Source organism: Callorhinchus milii, unplaced genomic scaffold (assembly GCF_018977255.1).
Source record: "Callorhinchus milii isolate IMCB2004 unplaced genomic scaffold, IMCB_Cmil_1.0 Scaffold1, whole genome shotgun sequence".
NCBI lineage: Eukaryota > Metazoa > Chordata > Chondrichthyes > Chimaeriformes > Callorhinchidae > Callorhinchus > Callorhinchus milii.
In genome coordinates, this window is record NW_024704742.1 from 124,249,382 (window position 1) to 124,270,875 (window position 21,494).

At 41.6% G+C, this 21,494-nt stretch overlaps 1 protein-coding gene across 2 annotated transcripts in view; it reads left to right on the forward strand.

Annotated features, from left to right (window-relative positions):
• The window catches only part of LOC103177836 (ADP-ribosylation factor-like protein 15), a 187,669-nt gene that overhangs the window by 24,970 nt on the left and 141,205 nt on the right, over positions 1-21,494 (forward strand). The window lies entirely within an intron of this gene.

Sequence of the window (21,494 nt, forward strand, 5' to 3'; positions counted from 1 at the left end):
GCTATTAGAAAATGTAAATGTAAGAAAGGTACCTCTTTCAACCGTTAAATAATAGCACTTTCTTATGTTTGGAATTTTCCAGAAGCATTCTAGCAGTTTATTTTATCAGATAAATTACTAAGTTAGTCAACCACTTCTATTTCCAGAGATATTAATGTTTATTTGAGGTTAATTTACATTCAGGGAAGCTGTATACAGAAATTGTTTACTCGTGGGAAAGGACTAAGGTTAAAAAAGATGCTAAAGGCAGTAGTACTTCATCTGATCTTTGTCTTGCTAATTATAAGTTTAATTTGTAGCTGATTTTAGCTATACCTTCCTGTCACGGATTCTGTGTTTGCAAATGTATCCATTAGTTTAACTTGTGTAGCAGTAATTATGCATAATTGGTGTGCTATTGGTGGTTTGTGTTGGAGAGTATTGGAAAGATGGAGTTCCAGAGGTTAGGGGCAGATTGTCAGAAGGCGAGTGAGGCGGGGGATGTGAAGCAGACCGGAGTCCGCTGAGCGTAGGGAGCGAGCAGGATGGTAGAGGTTAGGAGGTTGCAGAGGTTCCAACTAGACTGAGAAGGGATCCTTTGCTTGTTGGGCTGCAGTTGGCTTTGCTTCTTCTCACTTGCTGGAATTTTCTAGGATATGTGTACACCTCCCCTGAAGTACAGTGAGCACAGTTATAATGCACTCTTTAGGATCCCTAAAGAACCAACCTTTAGCGAGGCATGATATACATGCACACAACCAACCAATTCACTCCTTGCCTGCAAAATTATTTGTACACTAAAATAAAAATTGGCTTTTTCCAAAGACATTTCCTGTATGTTGTGCGAAACAAGAATTGACTGAGGCAACCTGATGACCAAAAGTAGTGTTTTTTTTAATGTATGAAGCAAAAAGGGCTAACTTCTTGGTCAGTGGATCATGATCAGTGTCACTTCCTGCTTTGCGCATGCTCAGCAAAGTAAAAAGTGACATTGATGGTGACTAAATGACGGGAAGTCTGTCGTTTTATCAAGAAAAGCTGTCTCGTGTGCGGGAAATGAGCAGTTGGCAGTGTGATTGCAAAATGAAAGGGGTCCATAGTGAAACCGGATGGTGAACAGATTTGCAGATTTGTACTGCAGTGAAGAGAGCAATATCTTGGTTGCGTTGAATTTGTGTTCTGCTGCATCAGTGCTGAAAAGAAAATACACATTGACTGAGTCTTTGAATGTTTGACTACTGGAATTGTTGTGATTGGATTTGTTGTGCATTGGATTCGGAACAATTGTATGTTTAAGGGTTGAAGTTTTAGTGCTCTGGGCACTCAACTGTTTCCTGGAAGTGATATCAATGGACAAAGAGAATTTGTTTTTAATTTGGTATGAAATATTTAAAATGCTGGCCTCAGTTTGTAAAATTTACATTTTGACAAAACAATGCTGCTTGTTTCGGTGAAGCTTGGTGTAATATTTCAGTACTTAATCTATGAATGAAATGTGATTTCCTGAAGTAAGGCTTTGAACTGTTTCGAATTACATGTAGTGGGTGAGAATGGATAAAAATAACTGATTATGTAATACAAATAGCTACTTTATTTCTGCTGAGATTAGAGATTAGGACTTTCTTTAAAAAAAAGTAACAGTATTACATAATTTCAGGTTCACAAGTATAATCCACAAAATCAAAGCCCCTTAAATGGCCATGAAGTGAATAACAAAACTTTTATATGGGGGATTGTTGGCTCGGACACCAGGAAATCTCCCTTCTCTTTTCAAATAATGCCATGGGATCCCTTTTGTCCACTTGAACAGATTTCAGTTTAACATCTCTTTTCATTGCAACTCTCTTCCAGCACTGGATTGGAAAGTCATCCTAGTCTATGAGCTCAAAGTTCTGACATGGAGTTTGATCCCAGAACCTTTGGATTTAGAAACAAGATTGCTACTAACTAAACCATGACACCTAAACACCTTTATATCACTATCTGTCCTTCGGCATCCTTCTCATGAGCTCAACAATATCAACTGCTGATTTTTAAAATGTTAGAGCTGGTTTCTGATTAAGGTTTTTTTAGGAATAAAGGGATTAGATAGGGAAGATGCAGAGAAACTATTTCCTCTGGTAGGGGAATCCAGAACAAGGGGGTATAATCTTAAAATTAGAGCTAAACCATTCAGGAGTGAAATTAGGAGGCAGTTTTTCACCCAAAGGATAGTGGAAATCTGCAACTCCCCCAAAAGGCGGTGGATGCTTGATCCATTCACATCTTCAAGACTGAGGTGGATAGCTATTTGTTTGGTCAGGGTATAAAGGGTTACGGGTTAAGGGTGGGTAATTGGACTTGAGGTATAGATCAGCCATGATCTTATACAATGGCGGAACAGGCTCAAGGGGTTGAATGGCCTATTCCTGTTTCTATGTTCTATGAGCCAAACTCTTCACCCATTTGGTCTACAGCTGTGTTCATTGAACTGGCGGATCCATTTCCTGAAAATTGTCCGTGGAACAGGTCTTCAGCGAGAATCCTATTTGCTCTTCCCATTTGCCCCCCCCTCCACCCCCCTCGTGCACTTTTGCATCTGTAATTCAAGAGCGAAGTGGACAGGCATATTAAAGTGAGGGACTTGAAGGAGTATCGGAACAAGGTCGAACAGTGGTACTGAAATGATTTCCTCGCTCTGTGAGCTGGTGCTGACATGATGGACTGAATGGCCTTCTGCTCTGTAGATTTCTATCTTTGTAATAGTGCTGTATAAGTTCAGCAATGTACAGTAAAAGATTGTTGGGAAAAGAAAAGTACATTTAGGTTTTCTTTTGATTGTTGAAATGATTTTCATACCTTACCTGCCTAAACCTGCAGTTCTACATTTCACCAAATAAAGAATTGCTGGAATACCTTCTTGAATGGTTCACCTACATCAGTATTTCAGCTTTAATTGGTAGTTGTTTCATAATAAGCCAGTAATTTATAAAGCGACAAACCTGTTCCTTAAGTTTTTACCTGTGGATTTTAAAGTTAATAATTTCCTGTTTCTAGTTCTCTCCTGTTTTGTTGCAAATATATAACGCGTCTTTTTTGACCTTGCATTTTTTTTAAAAAAAGGAGCGTTGTTCTCCAAACCTTTGAGAAAATATACTGTGCTTAGATTCTTTAGGCGTTCCTTAGTCATGATTACCAATTGCTTTTGAGAATAATTGAATAATTGTACACCTAAAGATTAAGTTTAGCTTTGACTCCATGGTAACCAATCTATATGAGATACAAGAATTAAGACTGCCATCTTAGACTGTGAGTCATAGACAAGAACACTCTTCTCCTCCGATACTGGAAAACCTGTGATCATGTATAGTACGAGATTGAGATTTTAATTTGGGCCTGCCTGATATGATAATTGTAGATAATGGTAGAGATTTCTTTAATCACTCTTATCTATCCTTAATCCAATAGATATCTATTTACTACAGTGTTGACCGCTTCTGTTGCTTGTAAATGTTTGTTTGAAATGCTTTTTGTTCATTCTGCCTTTCCTATTTATGCGAGGTGGCAGCCTAGCTCAGTTGGTAGCATGCTTTGAGTCATGTTTTTGATTCAGGTTAGACATTGGGAGTTTAATCTCTGTCTATGCTGGCAGTCTTTAATAATCCTTGATCCTTACATTTGATATAATTACTTTCACATCAGGAATACGTCTCAAAGCATTTTACAGGATTTACTTTAATAATAATAATCCTTGCATTGATATATTGCCAGATCACATCATTGAAACATCTCAAAGTACTTCACAGGATATACTGTAAAGTGGATTGACTGTGTATTTTGTGGGCAAAAAGTCAAGTGTAGTTACTGTATGTTTTGTAGGTGGACTTGACATTCAGTATTGTGCAGAGCAATGTACCACAAACAGCCATGAACTAAATGACCAATTTTATCTGGGGGATATTTATCTGTTAGTCAGGACACTAAGAGAAACTCTTGGTTCGAATATTGCGGTAAGACCTTTAATATCCACTTAAACGAACAGACAGAAGCTCGGTTTACCTTGTCTCATCCAAACGTTGGCACCTTCAATGCAGCACACCCTTAGGTATGCATTACAGTGTCAGCCCCAGACTATATGAGTTCAAAGAGCCAATGTGGGGTTTGAACTCACAGCTTATGACATGAATCTGAGAACAGCTCAGGGTGGCTCTCCTTTACCTGGAAATTGTACATTACAAAACCACGCACAAAATTGACTGCTATGTTCGCTTAAACAAAAAGTTATGCTTTACAGTAAATCTTGTTAAATGCTTTGAGGCGTCTTGCTGATGTTAAATGTGCTACATCAAATGAAAGGATTATTATTAGTGGGATTCGACTGTTACATATTGCATATAATTACAACAGTGGGAAAATATAGCAGGTGCTAATGTGTTCTTAAAAATGATTAATATTCACTTTAATGAGACAATAACTGAAAACATTTTCGCAGACTAATGTTTGGAAAAAGTTGGTGTAAACAAAAGTTGGTATATGTTCAGAATTTGTTTTGCACCACTACTAAATTTCTTAAGCAAAGAGAGCAGGCAGATCTGCTTTTGTGAGGATTAGGAAGCATAACGAGTGTTTGAGGATAATTCATTTGTAGATTTGAGTACAATGTTTAAATTTATATTGTGTCGAATAAAAGTATTTTAACTGCTTAGTAGTTGAATCATTTTCCCCTTATCTAAAATCTCTAATATTTATATTATATGTACAAATCCTACTACATTCCGACGTGAAATCCGACGTGAAAAGCGCTATATCAAATGCAAGGATTATTATTATTATTACATTGTGGAGTCCTGTAATGTATTGGTACAACATTCGCCTCGCAAGCAAGAGGACTTGGTTCGATTCCTGGTCAGGGCGAAACATTAGGCGAGTTTCCTTACTCCACAATCCTTTGTTTACCCAGCAGTAAGTAGGAACCTGGTTGTTTGTCGACTGGCAGATCGCTTTTCCGAGAGTAGGAATCCCTTCCAAAATAATAATAATAATAATAATTTGGACATTCAATCCACGACTGTTTGTGGGACGTTGCTGTGCGCAATTGGTTGCTTCCACTTTATAGTATATTTTGTGAGGCACTTTGAGACTTCTCTGGAGATGTGATAAGGTGCTATATCAATTGCAAGAATTATTATTATTACATTCTAATTGTATTCTACATGTTGAAAGGACCATAAAATTCATTATCATGAATCTATAGTGAGCTGTAAAAATGTTAATTACTCCAGCTCCAATAATTTTCTCACTAGAACTAGAATTCTTATTTTTTAAGCTTCCTGGCAGATACACATTTCCTGTTTTTTTACACAGTATTGTTTATCACGTTTCATGGAACTAGTGATTCTCACTCTCATAACGTGTGACTATTTTTAAACTGCTTGAGTGTTTGCCAAAGCAGATGATACAATAAATCTTTTAAACACCCCGTGTGCTTTAAACTACAGTAATTAATCATTTTGTTAACCTTTAACCATGGCTGAGTATACACAACATTCTTGAATCTAACAGCTAGTTTTGGTATTTGAAATTTGACTGAATATGTCACTGAGGGGTAACAAATTGTACCTATATAAATCCTATATCGTAGATGTCAGTGACTTAAGCTGATAAATTTGAAAGAGTGAATAAATCTAGTGATAAGTCAACGTTTGAGAGAGGGTTTTGTAACAACAACTTGCATTTGTATAGCGCCCTCCACGCTGGGCGGCGTCTCAGAGCACTTAACAATGGCCAAGGCCAAGCCAGAGGAGAGGGAAGGTAACCGAAGGCACGGTTGAAGAGAAGGTCTTTGGGCGAGACCTGAAGATGGGGAAGGAGGGGGCGAAGGAGTGAGTTCCAAAGTTTCAGGACGTAATAGCTGAAGGCACGGCCACCGATGGTGGAGTGGAGGATTTGGGGGATGCGGAGGAGGCTGGACCCAGTAGAGCAGAGACAGCGGGTATTGCTGTGGGGAGAGAGGAGGTTAGAGAGGTATGGGGGTGCCAAGGAATGGAGGAATTTCAACACTAAAGTGAGGATCTTGAAGTCTATCTGCTCTGTGACATGGATCCAGTGGTGTTTGGCAAGGACTGAAGTAATCGGGGTACAAAGTTTGGTGCAGGTGAGAATGAGCTGAATCTTGTGAATAGTGGAGGAGGGGAGACTGGTGACGAGAGCGTTAGAGCAGTCCAGCCGAGAGGTGACAAAGGCATGGACAAGGGTTTTGGCAGCTTTTGAGGTAAGATATTGTCGGAGACGGGCAATGTGGCAGAGGTGGAAGAAAGCGGTGCTGGTCAGGGACCAGATGTGGGGGAGGAAGGATAACTGGGGATCGAACCCGACGCCTAAGTTGCGCACGGGTTCAGAGAGTTTTAAGGACCGGTCGGGTAGGTTGAGGAGGTCGGAACCATGGGACAGAAGACGTTGTAATGTACTATTTCCAGGTAAAGGAGAGTCATCCTGAGCTGTTCTCTTTCTGACAATTCACTGAATAGTAGTCTAGTTCTAAACAAGTTGGTAAAATGAAACATTGTCTGTGACCATAGATGTGTTCATACAAACTTCCCCTCTGTTCAATATTCCGAGAAGCAACCCCGCTTGCATGGCACTATATAAATGTGAGTTGTTGTGGTGCTTGTGGTTGCAGTTGTGGTTATGATTGTTGTGGCTATTGTGGTGGTTGGCTTTCCTAGAGTAATTAGCAAATTTCCTCTCTAATAACAATTAAATGTAATAATAATTATTATTATTCTTGCATTTGATATAGCGCTTTATAGCTCCCTCTGCTCAGCGGGCTCCAGCCTGTTTCATGTCCCCCGCCCCGCCTGCCCCACCATTGGCGGGCACCTTCAGCCTTTCTGCCCACACTCTCTGGAACTCTATCCTGCAGTCCCTCCGCCTCACTCCCCTCCCTTGCCTCCTTCAAGACCCATCTCAAGACCTCTTTGACCGTGCCTTCAATTACTCTACCCCTTCTCTTCTATGACCGGAGGTAGGAGAGCGCGGAGCGGAGCCGAGGCCTGGCTGTGTATAAAAGCACAGCCAGGTGAGGAGCCACTCAATCGGGAGCGGAGGTAGGAGAGCGCAGGGGGGGAAGGGGTGTGGGGGGGAAGTGACGGGGGGGCACGATTCACAAAGTGACGTCGGCGTGACGTCATAGTTAAAAAAAAATCTTTGTTTTTTAAAACCCAACAACAATGGCCTGGCCCCGGCCACGGCCATCCCGGCCATGATCTGGGAGGCTGAGCCTGAGGGCTGAAGCCGTCCCGCTGATCGCTCGCTCCCGGTCTCCGCGTGCGTGTTTTGGCTGCCGCCCCGACCCAAGCCTCCCCCTCCACTCTAATTGTCTCTCCTCCCACACCCCTCTATCCGCTACTCCCCCTCTGTCCTTCTCTCTCACCGCCCTCCCCGCCTTCTCTCTCTCCTCGACTCTGTCACCACTTCCCTCTCCTCCAGCCTGGGCATCCTCTGCCGGCCCATCATGGCTCCTGGCACTGGCTGTCCCAGAGCAGAAACCCCACATGTCTCATCATTCACTCCCTCCGCTCACACCGCCTCCTTAAGGCAAACCCAACTTCCCCCTCATACGTACCCTCCCCAACTCTCCACTCACATCACTCTCCACAATCATCTCTCCTGTACAACCCAAAATCCTCTCCGCACCACTCTCCCCTCCCCCCCTCCAGCAAACCCACCCGCATTTCCCTCCAAAATGTCCGTTCCCTCTCAAACAAAGCCCTCACCATCCACAACCTCTTCCTGGATGAGCACCTTGACATTCTCGGGTTCATCGAAACCTGGCTCTCCTCCAATGACCCCGTCCCCCTAGTGGAAGCCTCCCCTCCAAGCTACATCTTCCACCACACCCCCCATCCAAACCAACGTGGCAGCGGGGTGGCCTTCATTTTCAAAACCTGCCTTGGTCTTATCCCCTACTCCTCTGGCTGTTTCCCCTCTTTTGAGCACCTCATCCTCTTCCACCTCTCCCTCCCATTGAAAATCCTCCTTGTCTACCGCCCCCCTAAGCCCCCCGGCTCCTTCCACACAGACATCTCTACTCTCCTGTCTTCCCTGTCCCTCTGCTCCGAGCGCCTGCACATAATGGGTGATTTCAACCTCCACCTAAACTCCCCCTGCACCACTTCTGCCGACTTCACTGAACTCTCCCTAAACCTCACCCTTCACATGAACTCACCTGCCCACAACCGTGGTCATGCCCTTGAACTCGTTATCACCCACGGCCTTGACATTTCTGATCTCAGCATTGTGGACAAGGCCATCTCGGACTACTTCCTCATCTCCTCCTCTCACATCCCTCTCTCCTCCACCAAGCCCTCAACCATCCTCTACCACCCTTGGAAAAGGCTACCCCCTGAGACCCTCACAGAGGCCCTCATCAAACATCCTATCCCTCTGGCCTTCCACCCACAGAGATCCTGAAGCAGCCGTCCAGCTGCTCTATGATCGCCTCTCCTCCACCTTCAACTCCCTCGTCCCCCTGAAATCCAGGACCATCTCCAATCCCGCCCGATCTCCCTGGTACAACAACCATCTCCGCTCCCTAAAAACCCAAACCCGGCTGCCTGAGCGCAGATGGCGGAAAACTGGCCTGACAGTCCACCGCCAGCTGTGGCTCGAACATCTCCACAGCTACTGTCGTTCCTTGACACGCGCAAAAACGGCCTTTTACTCCAACATCATCTTGGAGGCTAAACACAACCCGAAAGTCCTTTTTTCCACCACCTACTATCTCCTGCATGCCTCCCCTCTGGCCTCCTCAATCTTCATATCCAATGCCAAGTGCGAGGAGGTCATGGACTTCTTCTCATCTAAAATTCACAAAATCCGCCAGGCAGCCTCATCCACCTGCCTCTTGTCACCCACCGCCACGCTTTCTCTGTCCCCCTCACCATCATCTGTTCCTACCACCACCCCCATCCTACATTCCTTCCTCCCCATCTCTCCTCTCACTCACCCACCATCACCTCCATGAAACCTACCATCTGCTGCCTTGAACCCCTCCCCACCAACTTGCTGGTCACCCAGCTTCCCCTCCTCTGCCCACTACTGGCTGACGTCATCAACCAGTCCCTCTCCTCCGGATCAGTCCCTGCCCCCCTCAAAACTGCTGTCATCACCCCCCTCCTCAAAAAACCTTCCCTAGATCTCTCAAACCCCACCTGCTACCACCCCATTTCTAACCTGCCCTTCCTCGCTAAAGTCTTAGAATGCGTTGTTGCCAATCAACTTCGCGCAAACCTCCTCCCACTCCCTCTTCGAACCCCTCCAGTCCGGTTTCCGCCCTGCGCACAGTACAGAGACTCCGCTTGTGAAAATCACAGATGACACCCTCTCTATCTGTGACCAGGGTTCACTCTGCCTCCTTGTCCTCCTGGACCTCTCTGCAGCATTTGACACAATCGACCATGCCATCCTCCTCCACCGCCTTTCCTCTGTCATCCACCTCAGTTGGACCGCACTCGCCTGGTTCGAGTCCTACCTCACAAACCGCCAGCAGTACATCTGCACAAATGGCTTCTCCTCCCGCTCTCACCCGGTTACCTGCGGGTACCCCAAGGATCCATTCTTGGCTCCCTCCTCCTTCTGATCTACATGCTCCCTCTTGGGTATGTCATCCGCAGACATGGGGTACATTTCCACATGTATGCAGATGACACCCAACTCTGTTTTTCTACCTCTCTTTGCGACCCCCAGTCCCCTGATGTTCTGTCAGCCTGCCTGTCAGACCTCAGGGGCTGGATGAGCGCAAATTTCCTTCAACTGAACATCGACAAGATGGAAGCCATACTCTTTGGCTCTCATCAGCTTCTCAAATCCCATGGCTCTCACCTCCTCCACCTATCCGACTTCCCGTAAAACTCTCCGAACCTGTACGCCACCTTGGCGTCTGGTTCGAGCCCCAATTGTCCTTCCTCCCCCACATCCGGTCCCTCACCAGCACCGCCTTCTTCCATCTGCGACGCATCGCCCGTCTCCGCCAATACCTCTTTCCGAAAGCCGCTGAAACCCTAGTCCATGCCTTTGTCACCTCTCGGCTGGACTACTGTAACGCCCTCCTCGCCAGACTCCCATCCACCACCATCCATAAAATCCAAATCATCCAAAACTCTGCATTCTCACTCGCATCAAACTCCGCTCCCCGATCACCCCAGTCCTTGCCAGACTGCACTGGCTGCCTATCCCAGAGAGGATCGATTTCAAGATTCTCACCGTTGTATTCAAATCTCTACTCCTCTGAACCCCCCTATCTCTCTGCCCTCCTCTCTCCTCAAAACAGTGCCCGTTGCCTTCGTGCCTCCGGGTCTGGCCTCCTCCTTGTCCCCCGAGTCCTCCGCTCCACCCTCGGAGGTCGTGCCTTCAGCCACTATGCCCCGAGGCTCTGGAATTCACTCCCTTTGCCTCGCTCCCTCTCTTCCTCTTTTCAGGTCCTTTCTTTTTGACCGCGCCTTTGATCACCTTCCTCCCGTTCCCCCTGGCTCGGCGCCGGGATTCGTTACTGTGAAGCGCTCTGAGACGCCGTCCGGCGTGGAGGGCGCTATATAAATTCAAGTTGTTGTTGTTGAATGAGTTGTACAAGCAGTAAGCAACTTTATTTTCCCTAAAGGAAGCTAAAATGTTAATGTACTGCATGATTTTATGTTGTCGAGGAAATAACTTCAGAAATTACTCCAAATAATATTCACTCTAGTTTATTTGTTAGTGAAATAAATACTCATTTTAAAAGCAGCTTTGCATTCTAAAAATACAGTGGTTTGAGTTCACTGAAGAGTTAGTTAATGAAAACCTAAAATAAAAATATTTAAAATTATACTTTGGAAGCTGTCCCACGGTATCATTTAACAGGATGTGAACAGGAGGAGTAAACTCCCTCCACATGTGTCCCAAGTGGCTTACAGTCAAACGCAGTGAATGTAAAGAATGGAACCATGAACTTTTCAGTCAGATTAACAGGATGCAGTTGTAAACAATCTTTGTTTAAATCCTGCAGTAGAAGATTTTGGCAGTGAGCTTCCAAAATATATTTTCAAAAGCTGTTTCCTTTTCAAAGCAGCTTTGCTCAATATAATTTCCTTAAGATGAGTGAAAAGGCCATGCTTTAATTAGCAGGAGTGGCAGCGATTTTTTAAAAAAAAATTCTGGTGCATTGTCAAGAACATTGCAGCATTTAGTTATTGTCAGTAAATTTTATGAAATGCCCTATGTATCTGGGGTGTTTTTTTTCTTAGGAAATTTTATGAAACTTTTACAATAATCAATTTGTCTTTTTCCACAATATCTTGCTCTCCGTTCCACTATAAATGTAACCATTTGCCACTGCTTCTGTATTGTCTTCCCTACCTGATTTCTATTGACATTAGCCTCAGTTTTCATAACTTCGGAGCGAGGTAGGTCGATCGTGTAATTATGGTTTGTCCCTAAAATACATTATTTTTTCTAATTTTCCCATGTTTTAGAATCTACTGCTATTTTTCAGAGGACATGTGGAACTCTGCCATGTTTGGATACTCTTAAACATGATGATTGGTTTCCGCATCTAACGGACACCTGGTTGACCCCCAAAAAATAGCGACAAGATATTAATTCTTGTAAAGGCCATTTTGCATTCAATGCTGCACTGAGGTAAAGTGCACAGAGGTTCATTTTGTTTATTGTGCAATAATACTGTACAGTACCTCTAACAATGCTGCCTTGTGCATTAGGCTTGGGTAAATATTTTCTGTGTGTAGGAATGTGGTTGGTATGTTGATAAATAAATAAAGAGCATAAATTTAAGATAATTACAAAGGGAGAGATTAGGAGGTTTTTTTACACAGGATTATTAGGTCCCAAAAATGGTGGTTGAAGTGGAACCCATAGTCATGTTTAAAAGGGAATCAGAAAAATATTTAAAAAGGAAAAATATAAATCTGTTTTGGGGCAAAGGTGGTGAAATGGAACTAAGTGGATAAACTCTTTCAAGAGATGCATCGCATACTTGGTAGTGTCCTAATATACATACTTGCCAGTTTACGCATGAGGATCTTGTTCATTGATGTGAATTTATGCTTGCGCTTCATTCAAGTTTTGCAACATTCCTACAATGTGCACAGGAAAGTACGAAAGCCAATCAAGCTATATAAAGATAGCTATACAAGATTATCTAAGCTTTTCCTACAGTCACTACAATTCCCAGTAAATCCTGTGAAGCGATGTAAGAAATCCGCCCAATGTGAAAGAAACTATTACCAACGCAGGGGTGCTAAAAGCAATTGGAGCAAATCAGGTGATCCAGCTCAGACCAAGTTTTGAACCTGTGACCTGCACTAAACCTTGGGCCTTTACTCACTTAGCCTTACAGGGCGTACTGCTGAATTTGCTGCAGTGAGACAGAAGCGTAATGTTGACTGTGATCTAAACTTGTCTGACAGAAAAGAGTTGTCTTAGCTTGGTTGGCAAAAAAAATAAGCTACCATTTTGCTTCCTTCTTCCTCTATTACCCACAAAAGCCAGCTCTGAATCATATTCTGGTGGAAAGGCATAAACAATTTTCCCATTTACTTTTCGACTTGGACGCATGTTAGAGCTGATTCACTTCAACCCATCTGGTATTTTAACTCCTGCACACTATTTAACTTAGGAAATTCATTCTTCCTAAATGCTGTAATTTTTGTAGGTGTTTCAGTACTTTCAAATTTGTTTTACCTTCAATTAAACTAGTATTAAATTGGTAAAGAACTGGTTAGCTGTTGGAATTTTTTTTTTAGTAATTGCAGCTTTTATCTTTATCTTAACTACAAACCTGACTGGATCGATTTATTTTTGGATCAAAATGCTAATTTATTTAATGCATCAAGCCATTAAAGCTTCATTTCTCAGCTAATGTGCTTCAAGCACTAATATTTTTCTCCGCCGCTATGGGCAGAGCCCATGTAACCCAGGCCAAGCAGACCTAAGACGACTCTTTTCATTAGATTGTTTAGTATTCTGTTTAAAATCTGCGTTCAAAACTGTTCAATAGAGAATCCGAACAATCACTAGATTCATTACAAGTACAGTACCGCACTAAGCCCAATTATTTAGCTTAGGTTCCAGTCAAATGAGAAAACAATTTGTGACCAATAGTTGATATTTTGCCCCCAGTCCATTTGTTTTATTTTTCTTAACTGTAGCAAGTGGCTTTCACTACACCAGCATGTCTGAGAGCTTTGTAACCTTGAAAACCACCAATATTTAACTTGGGCTGTGTACTGTGTAACCAGTTTAGTTAACTTTAAACAACTCGTAGGAAGTTCTTCCTTTTTTTTACTCGTCCAGCAATGTTTAATCCTCTCTCGTTTAAGGTTTCAGTTCAATAAATCAACACGTTCGAGGTCAAGTCTGCATGGTACCACAGCTTGCTAGAGCAATACTGTTGTGGGTGCTGAGTTCTTGATCTTCACTTTCCTGCTGTAGAGCAGCAAGCACCAAGAGGAAACCAGGTGCTACTGGGGCAGAAAGTGAATCAAGCCGAGAGGCTTCCTAGCCAAACCTATAAACTGCCTGATTAGTGTATGCATACACTATGCAGCATATCCTGTGAAGCGCTTTGAGACGTCTCAATGACGAGATAAGGCACTATATCAATAATAATAATGATGATAATAATAATCCTTTATTTTATATAGCGTCTTATTATGTGCTTGAGACATCTCAAAGCGCTTTATAGAATGTGGAGTCCTGTAGCTCAGTGGTTAGAGCACTCGCTTTGCAAGTGAGAGACCTGAGTTCAATTCCAGGCAGAGGGCGAAACCTTGGGCAAGTTTCCTTACTCCACACGCCTAATAATAATAATCCCTCCAAAAAACCAAAAACAATAATTAAATTGGTCACTTTCAATCTACGACTGTTTGTGGGACATTGCTGTGCGCAATTGGCTGCCGCGTTCGCCCACAAATATACAGTCAATTCACTTTACAGTGTGTTCTGTGAAGCGCTTTGGGACGTCCTCCCGACGTGAAAAGTGCTATATCAAATGCAAGGATTATTATTATTATTATAATGTACTGTAAAGTGAATTTACTGTACATTTTGCGGGCGAAACGCAGCTGCCAATTGTATAATAATCAAATGCAAGGATTTTTATTATTAGTGTTATTTGAGATCAGAAGAGTTATCATGGAGTGGCATTTGGAGGACATGACCAGTTACTCTTCTATTTTTCGTCCCCTCTCGCCACTCTCTCACACACACACACGTGCACAACCTTTCCGAAGGAGTTTTAACTGTACTGTTAATAGGTTGGTTCAACATGCATCACCGGGGATCTCATCCAAATAGCCATTATTGATGAGTGAATCTTTCCTGCTTGTTGAGGCGAGACATTGTGGCTGAGACTGATCCTCATTACTCCCCATCCACACAACTACATATCCAGCAGTGACACTCAATCATGAACAGGAGTAGAAACCCTGCCTGTTTTTATGCCCCCCCCACTTCTATAACTTGAGGGTGCTGAGACATCCGTAGATGCGTCGCTAATAATAATCCTTGCCTTCGATACAGCACCTTATCAATTTAAACTTTTCAAAGTACTACATGTTTTTCTGTAGTTTTTTCAACACAAAACTATTTCTGTAAAGTGCAGTGACTGTATTTGTTGGCAAATGTGTTATTGATTACTATGAGTCCCAGTCAGAGCTAGATGGTGACTCAATGACTAGTTTAGGAGACAAATAATTTTGACTCCCCATCTGCCAAATGATTTAGTTCGCTGAAAATCAAAGTACTGGCAATCCAAACAATCTACATCTGCTCACTGGATAGTAATTCTGCCTCCAGCTCTTTTCCAATTATGCCCATTTCCTCCATTAATTTAAACATCAAACTGTGCACATATTTTCAAAATAATTTGTGTATTTGATCAATGTGTTCAAAACTGAAGGGCAGGAAGTGGGGAATTTAACTGATGCTCTATGATGTAAGACACCACACAGTGGCAGATTGAGGATATTGCTGATCCTCAATTAAAATGCAATTTTCGGTGTAAAACCCACCTTCTCATAGAAAACCACTAACGTTGTACTACTGCCTAGAGTTTTGAATAACCTTCCAAAATGTACTGATTGGGATCGCCCACAAAGAATGGTTATTTCTAAAAGATAATGAGGGTTATTACGCTTTCTGAACCATATCTCAGCACGAGTTAAGAACATTAAGAGAAAGCAAATATATAGAAATGCAGGCATATACGTATGTGTTCATATATATATATATATATATACACACATGCATGTAGAAATGTATAATTATCAGGAGTGAAGTCAGATCACTCATGGCTGTATGTGAATGTGTTGTACACCTCTCCCACTTGTATAGAATAAATGTTATGTTCAATCCTTAAAAAACACGCATTCCATTTTATAATTTGCAGAATACAATAGCATGTAAATGTCTTTTTGTACAGATTACTTTATATAAGTACTTGATTACTTTAAGAACATAGAGGTGAGTCTTATGGCATTAACTCATACAATCTGGCTACTGTCTTGAAAATCCTGCAAACTTATATTGGATTCAAAAATTAGTTCCAAGTACAACTCCAGCCCCTACGTAAAGAGAAGGATGTTTATACTGTGTCCTGGCCAACAATTCTCCTGATAAAATTGGTTATTTACTTCATGGTTATTTGTGGGACATTACTGTGTGGAAACTGGCTTCCATATTTGCCTAAAAAATATGCAGCCACAAATCCTTGCATTTGAGACATCGCAGTGATGTGATAAGGCATTTGAGACATCTCAGTAATGTGACAAGACATTTTAAACTTTGCACACCCCTCATCCCATACCTCGCCAAGATCCACTAGCTCCCTGTATCCAAACACATCGATTTCAATATCTTCGCCCTTGAGTACAAATCGCTTTGCCCTAGCTCCTCTCTACCTCTCTGCCCACTCCCTTTGCCCACCCCCTTTGTCCAGTTTCAAATACAGGCCTGCTGCACATCCCTGACCCCTCTCTTCAGCCACTTCACCCATAATCTCTGGAACTCCCTGCTTCAATTCCTCTGCCTCGCCCCCTCTTTAATTATCTTTAAACCCAACTTTCTATGTTTACAATAATAATCCTTGCATTTGATATAGCGCTTGATATAGTGCTGTAAAGTGAATTGACTGTATATTTGTGGGCAAAACACGGCAGCCAATTGCGCACAGCAGTGTCCCACAAACAGTCGTGGATTGAAAATGACCAATTTATTATTGTTTTGTTTTTTGGAGGGATTATTATTAGGTGTGTGGAGTAAGGAAACTTGCCCAAGGTTTCGCCCTGCCTGGAATTGAACTCAGGTGTCTCGAATATACTGTAAAGTGAGTTGACTATATTTCGTGGGCGAAATGAGAGAGTAGACTGTGGAATAAGATTTCATATTTTGCCTACTAATGTGAAATAAAGCTATGTTTATAACTATATCTTAGCTTATGGTTGCAATTCATGCAGTTTTCATATTTCATCATGATTACAGCACCCCCCCCCCCACCCCATTCTTTCTTGATCAGTTTTCTTGGGAAATGTATGCAATATCAATAATTTAACTTAGCAATTAAATGCTTTGAATAAATACCTTGATCACTGTCACTGGAGCCAGTTTACAACCAAGTATAATGTTCCATTAATTGTCTAATTATTTAATCCTTTACCTAATTGCTTTGAGTAACATAAACAAAATGCATGATGACAGCCTGTGGATTAGCAATTCCGTGCTACTTACGCTCAACATGATTTGCTCACAAATTTGCTGTTGGTGAGTTATCCAGTCAGCATGCATTGTCCAGTGAGTCCTAATTATTGTGCCCTGATTTGTGATGTAGGTTGCTGCCTGCAGAGAAGGATGGCAAATGAGAAATTTGTTAGTGGAAACCTGTGACATTTGACTGCCTGATGATAGAATATTTTGGAATGCCAAGGCTTAACCCTTAAATTCTCGCCATATGTGGCATTACTTTATTTTCGTGCTACCTTTTTGGTTTTAAGCGCTCTGTGGTTCTACCCTCCGTGAAGGGCACTACATAAATGCAAGTTGTTTAGTAATGTGGAGCAACCAATTATATTTAGCACTTCCGATTTACAACAGTAATTGCCATTATTTACCGAAGGAAATTTCCTGAGGATGTACATTAAACTGAACTTAAATTTACAGGGATTTTAGTGCCTTCATTTAAAAAAAATCATACAAACCCAACTGGCCAATTTACAGTCGTGCTCTTACAGCAGGTGTTGATGTCAATTTTAATACAGATTACTTCTCAAGGACGTTATTTTTAGTGTTAAACTACCATATACTTAATTTAGCTGCATATGACCTCAGTGAGGCCCCACCTTATTGTGGAGACCAGTGCTTGTACTGTTTACTGTACTTGGGATTTAAAAACAGTGTAAAATTTCCATCTTGTAAGGGAAATTGTTTCTATATTAAATTCTGAGCAAAATATATATTTAACATCCTGCTCTTTTCTAGGATAGAGATGATCATACTTTCCTTAAAGAGGTGCAGCTGAAATGAAGAATATTGAATTAGTTCAGACGTGTCATTGCCAGTAAATAGTTGGGGTGCTGCATCTAAGTGTATACAATACAGTAATTTTCCATCTCTTAGCCTGCTTTATTTCCATAGGTTGTATAAGGTTTTAAAGAAAACACTTGAATAACCTTGACATCGCTTATGTTGTCTCCCGCCTAGTTAAATGGTAAAACTGTGCTTGGAAACTGTTTGTACTAAGCCTTATACTGTACATGTTCTGTACTATATTGTGCCATCTGCTGTGAAGTGAGCTAAAAACAAAGTGGAAAAACTGGTTTTCCTCATGTTGTGTTGTATTGCATAAATTAAAAAGATCTGTGAAACGTAAAACTTCACTTGGGCTGGTAAGAAGATGAGAATGTTATGAAAAAGTATTGCTCATCCAGAAGCAATGGATGGATTCACTAGATGGATATTCTCACTGTACAACGTATTCAGACTGATTGTAAACCATAACCAATGGTGCAGTTGCTCTATGTTTTATTTTACTGTTCAGGATCTTCCCTAAACCTTCTATAAACTCATATTAAGTACTCAACGTCCACTCTTATTTTCACAGCTTTCACTACTGATATTCAACAGAAATGAAAATGTGTTTATGTGTAGTTATTTTCTTGCAATACTCATTGCAATACTGAACTGAATAAGGTAATTGTATCACATGAACCTACGTGCCTACATTGACTCATATTTTTCGCAGGACCACAGTGATAGATGATAGAATGCTTTGGAATGCCATAAGGCTTAACCCTTAAATTTTAGCGGGTATGTGGTATTATTTTCTTGCTACCGTTTTGGTTTTAATAACTGAAACAAATAAATTCTTGTAGTCTTAACTTGACCATTCTCGTCAAAAGATTATGCACATTTTGTGAAGTTCTTTTATTCATTCTTCATTTAGAAACTGGTTTTCTGCAGTTCTTTTAAATAATGTTAGGTTGGTCTGCTGGATGGTGTGTCATCCTGGCGCAGTGGTAGCACTCTCTCTCTCCTCTGAGTCAAGCCCCGTCTTAGGACTTGGAATCACAGGCTAAGCTGGCACTCCAATGCAGTGCCGGGAATGTGGGGCATTGTTGGATGAGACATTAAACCGAGGTCCCATCTTCATGTTTAGGTGGATGTTAAAGATCCCAATGTACTTTTCGAAAAGAGGAGTTTCTCCCGGTGTCCTGGCCAACAGTCCCCCAAATAAAATTGGACAATCACTCCCACTCCATGACTGATTGTGGGATATTGCCACCTCAGCTTCAGTAGAAAGTGTGTGTCTCAGATAGTTCCCACTGACTCTGGTTGGTAGTGCTCTGCCAATCTTCTTAGTTGTATGGATCTATACTTAGGATTGTCTTTTGTCCCTGTGGATATAGGACATCCTCCCGACGTGAAAGGAGTTATACAAATGTAATTTTGTATTGTAGAGAGCAAGAAATATCCTGTTTCCCCATCCTCATTGCTTTATTGCTGGAAGCAATTTGAAATCACTTACAGAAAAATGTGACCGCTTTAATGTAATGTTTAAGTATAAATTTTAATGATTGGATTTTTTAATGAAGATAAATTTAAATTAATGCATATTAAAATAATAAACTGTGAAGCGATTTGCGGAGTCCTCCCAGCGTGAAATATACCAAATGCAAGTATTATTATTAAGCAGTAAACAATGAAGGGGTAATAGAAGTGAAGAAGGAGCTGAATTGGGATTTGATTGTTGATTAATTTCTCGACAGCGTAAAGCAGTTCTCAACATAGCTAGTCAAATTCTAGGTCTTGAGGAGGATTTGATTGTAGGTCAAAAAGAGTTGTTCTTTTAAACTTTTGGATGAATTTTTGGTATTCCATATTTGGAACATTGTGGGCAGTTTGGGGAACTCTGCATCAAAGCTTTCCAAGCAGCTCTGATGTTAATTATAGCTTTCAGCAGCCCTGTGCAATTTAATCAATGCCAAGCTGTTTACTACAATATTTGTTTTCTCCCTTTGATTATCTTGGGTCCTTCTGCTCCGAGTCCAAGTGAACCGGTCATTCCAGCTAATCAGATTTGGATTTAATTTTTAAATGCCCTTTTTTTTTTACCTCTTCTATCTACCATTCCATTCACTTGTGCCGATCTGATTTCACAGAGTTTATCATAAATGTGTGTAAACGAGACCTACAAAGGTGGCTTATGTGTATAAATAGTATAGTGGTTAGCAGGTTCGCCTCACAAGCAAGAGGACCTGTGTTTGATTCCCGGGTGGGGCGAAACCTTAGGTTTGTCAAATGTAAGGATTATTATTAGGTAAGTTTCCTTACTCCACATGCCTCTGTAGGAAACTGTTTTTTGGTCGATTGGCAGATCGCTTTCTGGGGTAATGATCCCTCTGCTCATTCCATGACTGTTTGTGGGACACTGCTGTACCAATTAACTGACACATTTCACCCACAAAATATTCTGTCAAGCACTTTGAGATGTCTCAATGATGTGATAAGGCGCTATATCAAATGCAAGTATTATTATTAATGTGTTCAACCTGTAACTGGCAACTGATCCAGTACCAAATAGAACTGCTTCTGTGTGTAGAGATGTTGGAGAGAGAGGGATACAAATAAAAAGCAAATTAATATCAGTTAGCATAGTCAAAAAAAAAAACTTGATTTGTTAATTTCAGCAAAACCTTTTTTTAAATGGAGTTTTGTAGCTCAGTGGTTAGAGCACTCACCTCACAAGCGAGAGACCTGGATTCGATTCCCGGCAGGGAAAAATCTTGGGCAAGTTTCCTTACTCCACACACCTGATAATAATCCCTCAAGAAAAAAACAATAATAAATTGGTCACTTCAATCCACGACTGTTTGTGGGATACTGCTGCGTGCAATTGGCTGCCGCATTTCTCCTACAAATATTCGGTCAATTCACTTTACAGTATATTCTGTGAAGCGCTTTGAGAAGCCTAGAAAACGTGAAAAGCGCTATATCAAATGCAAGGATTATTATTTTTATTTATTAATGAAAGTTATGTCAAATTTTAGAATGGTTAAAAATTGACACACCATTTAAACCATTAACAAAATCCAATTCATTAAAAACTCTGCTGCCTGGATACTCACCCACACGCAACTCTGTACCCCATCATACCAGTCCTTGCCAGGCTCCACTGGCTTCTAATCACTGAACTGATCAATTTCAAGATCCTCACTCATTTTCAAATCACTTCATGCCCTCCCACCTATCCAACCTGTTTACCCCCCACTCCACTACCTGCTGCCTTTTACTTAGCTGTCTCCAGCCTCTTATTTGTCACTCGTGCCCTCCATTCCAACATCAGTAACCACTACACCCTGAAACTCCAAAACTCTCTCCCTCAATTCCTCCGCCATGTCCCCTCCCTCCCCGCCTTCAAATCCTAAAAAATGTTTTTGATTGTGCTTACAGTCACTTTTCCCCCATCCCTCCCCCTGGCTCGTTGTCAGACTCGGCCACTCAAGCAAGCGCTCCAGGACGCTACCCCTCGTGAAGGGCGTTTTATAATTGTAAGTTGTTGTTAACAGGGTGCAGTCTTATTCCATTACGTATGGGTTTGCTGCGCTCTAAATAGAGATGGTGGTGGAAGTTACAATTGTAAGTGTATACAGGAAGCAGCTGTCGAGAGTGGATGCCTTTGACATCCATAACACTACGAGACTACAAATTGTGTGACTGCATTCTGAATGAAATTTCAGTGACGCTAAGACATTTATAGCTAGGGTTGCAAGAAGCCGTGGGTATTTTGGGGAATAATAATAATAATCCTTTCATTTGATATAGTGCTTTTCATGTCTTCTAGACGTCTCAAAGTGCTTCACAGAATATGCTGTAAAATGAATTGACTGTATATTTGTGGGCAAATATTGTTGATAAGGAAGTAAGAACTAAATTTAATAATACTGTTAGCAGCGTGACTAGTGAAAATAAAGTATACATACAGTATACAT